The following is a 3,123-nucleotide window of genomic DNA, read 5'->3' as shown; positions in this document are numbered from 1 at the left end:
ACACACACACACACACACACACACACACACACAAATAAAACTCATGGTTCTCACATTTTCTCTCTCTTTTAATGGTACTCTGCAAGTTTTTTGTGTCCTCAATGAAAGAAACCACCAATTTATTTAATCTTTATAACTGTCCACTATGTGCCAAGCACTGTGCCAGGCACTAGGAAGATAATTATAAATAAGACAATCATAGTATTTGAGTTCAAGAAGCATAAAGTCAAGTAAGGAAGAGGTACATACACTGGTAATTACAATATGTGTGGTTACTGAAAAGAGTTATGTGTTGGGTATTTATTTCTGGAATGGTCTAATGTGGTGGGTCCCAAATCTGGCCATCTATTAGAATCACTTGGGGAGCCTTTAGAAAACCATAGGGCATAAGCCTGGGTAGAACCCAGAAATCAGTGTTAAACAAAACAAAATATCCCCTGATGATTAGGGCAGCCAAAGTTTACAGTCACTGCCCTAATAATCATCCAGCTCACTGGGAAATTCATTATTCAATCTTTCTATTAAGTATGCATTACTTGACAAATCCTAGAGATTAAATCATTTATCCCTTTACCCAGCTTACCCTAATATTAACATTTTACTCAACCAAGTACATTGATCAAAACTAAAAAATAAACTATTATGTAAATTATACTTTATTCAGATTTCACCAATGTCCTTTTTCTGTTCAAAGATACAAACCAGAATATAGCATTGCATTTATAGATTTTAAAAACACAGTAGCCCCCCACGCCCCATCCATGGTTTCACTGCCTATGGTTTGTTACCCCAAGTCCAAAAATATTAAATGGAACATTCCAGAAATAATTCATAAGTTTTAAATTGGGCACCATTCTAAGTAGTGTGGTGAAATCTCACACTGTCTTGCTCTGTCTCGCCTGGGGTGAATCGTCCCTCTGTCCAGTGTGTCCATGCTGTATGTACTGACCATCCGTTAGTCATTTAGTAACTGTCTCAGTTGTCAGACTGACTGTGGTGGTGTCGCAGTGCTTGTGTTCAAGTCACCTTATTTTATTATTATACTTGTTCGATTTTATTACTGGCCATTGTTGTTGATCTCTTACTATGCCCAATTTGTAAATTAGATGATTGTAGGTATGTATGTATAGGGAAAAACATAATATATAGGATTCTGTACACTTTGTGGTTTCAGTTTCAGGCATCCACTTGGGGGTCTTGGAAGGTATCCCCATGAATGGATAAGAGGGGGGACTACTGTGTGTGTGTGTGTGTGTATTTACTCATTTGCAAGAAGACTGGAGACCCAAACATATGTGCAAAAAAGGAAACACAGGACAGTCTTTCAGTGGGACTACGACACGAGGAAATCAATGTGCCAAAATCTAATACAGGGATGGAGGGTGTTTGAGCACAGCTGAATGGAAGGCATAATCTTTGTCAAAGGCGACTGCTTATTAACAAAATCCCTTTAATAAGGTAAAATGCAAACAATGTGGCAGCAGGGCTGATAAATGGAGACAGAGTGAACCAAGTGGGTAGGCTGGAAAAATCGTTTCAAAATTAGCTTCTGCTGCTTCCCTTGGTGTGTACAAACCTGGGTCAGCTACAGGAAGAGTTAGAAGATGGAAGGCAACTGAAATGAACTGCAGCAAGGACAAGTGCAGGGTAGCATATCTATAATGTTTTGCTACTTAAAGTTTCTTCTGCTCCAAAACCAAAACATTCTATAACTGAGAACACAGGATATAAGAATTATTTATACATTTACAAACCAAATCATACTTATTCCCTTAATAAGGTACAATAGCCAGTCAATTATCTAGTCAACAAACACTTAGTGAGGGTCGAAAATAAGCCAGGTGTTGTGCTAACAACTGCTGATATGTCAGTGACCACAGTCGATGAGCAATAAAGACAACGTCCAGTTTTTAAAAAATTTTATTAAGGTACTAGAGGCCAGATGCACGAAATTTGTGCAAGGGGCCTGGCCCTCGCAGCCCCAGCTTTGTCCAGGTCACCCAGAAGGTCGTCCGGAAGGACGTCCAGAAGGTCGTTTGGCTGTTGGTCTAATTAGCATATTATGCTTTTATTATTATAGAAGATAATTGACATATACCATTACATTATACAGGGTGGGGCAAAAGTAGGTTTATAGTTGTTCACATGAAAAATAATACAATTAATAAATAATAAAAGAATGAATTCTGTTTCACATATTCACAACTGTAACTCTACCTTTGCCCCACCCTGTATTAGTTTTAGGTGTATAATAATGATTTTATATTTATACACATTGTGAAATAATCACCACCAGAAGTCTATTTAACATCTGTCACATATGCAACACAGCATATTTAATGAGCGTTTCATGCTGTACATTACATCCCTATGACTTACTAATTTTATAACTGGAAATTTCTACCTTTTGACCCCTTCACCCATCCCACCCCCCCACACACATCTGGCAACCCCCATTCTGTTCTCTGTATCTATGAGTATGGTTTCTTTGGTTTTTGTTTTTCGTTTTGTTTTTAGATTCCACATATAAATGAGATTATATGGTATCTGTCTTTCTCAGCCTGACTTATTTCATTTAGCATAAACCCCTCAAGGTCCATCCATGTTGTTGCAAATGGCAAGTTTTCATTCTTTTTATGGCTGAATAATATTCCATGTATATATACACCACATTTTCTAGTTGTTTCCATAACTGGCTATTGTAAATAATGCTGCAATGAACATGGGGTGCATATATCTTTTAGTTTTCTTCAGATAAATACCCAGAAGTTAAATTATTGGATTGTATGGTAGTTTTATTTTTAGTTTTTTAAGGAACCTCCAAACTGTTTTCCCTAGTGGCTGCACCAGTTTACATTCCCACCAACAGTACACAAGGGTTCCCTTTTTTCCACATCCTCACCAATACTTATTTTTTTCCTTTTTTCTTCTTTTTATTGTATTTATATGAGAAGATGTATGTTAGCTGAACCTATTGTGGTAATAATACATGTAAATCAAACCATCAAGCTGTATATCTTAAACTTATAGTGATGTACGTCAATTACTTTTCTTTTTAAAAAATTGTTGACAGTATTACAGATGTCTCCCATCCTTCCCCCCCACCTTTACCCACCTCCACCC

General features: G+C 37.1%; 1 protein-coding gene and 1 long non-coding RNA gene across 8 annotated transcripts in view; one reads left to right on the top strand and one right to left on the bottom strand.

The window, feature by feature from the left end:
• PLEKHM3 (pleckstrin homology domain containing, family M, member 3) overlaps positions 1-3,123 on the bottom strand; it is a 162,666-nt gene that overhangs the window by 73,052 nt on the left and 86,491 nt on the right. The gene's annotated exons all lie outside the window — the stretch shown is intronic.
• LOC102244947 overlaps positions 1-3,123 on the top strand; it is a 65,615-nt gene that overhangs the window by 52,934 nt on the left and 9,558 nt on the right. The window lies entirely within an intron of this gene.

This window comes from Myotis brandtii, unplaced genomic scaffold (genome assembly GCF_000412655.1).
Source record: "Myotis brandtii unplaced genomic scaffold, ASM41265v1 scaffold43, whole genome shotgun sequence".
Lineage (NCBI taxonomy): Eukaryota > Metazoa > Chordata > Mammalia > Chiroptera > Vespertilionidae > Myotis > Myotis brandtii.
Note: the sequence above shows the minus strand (reverse complement) of the source record. Positions and strands in the feature narration are given on the sequence as shown.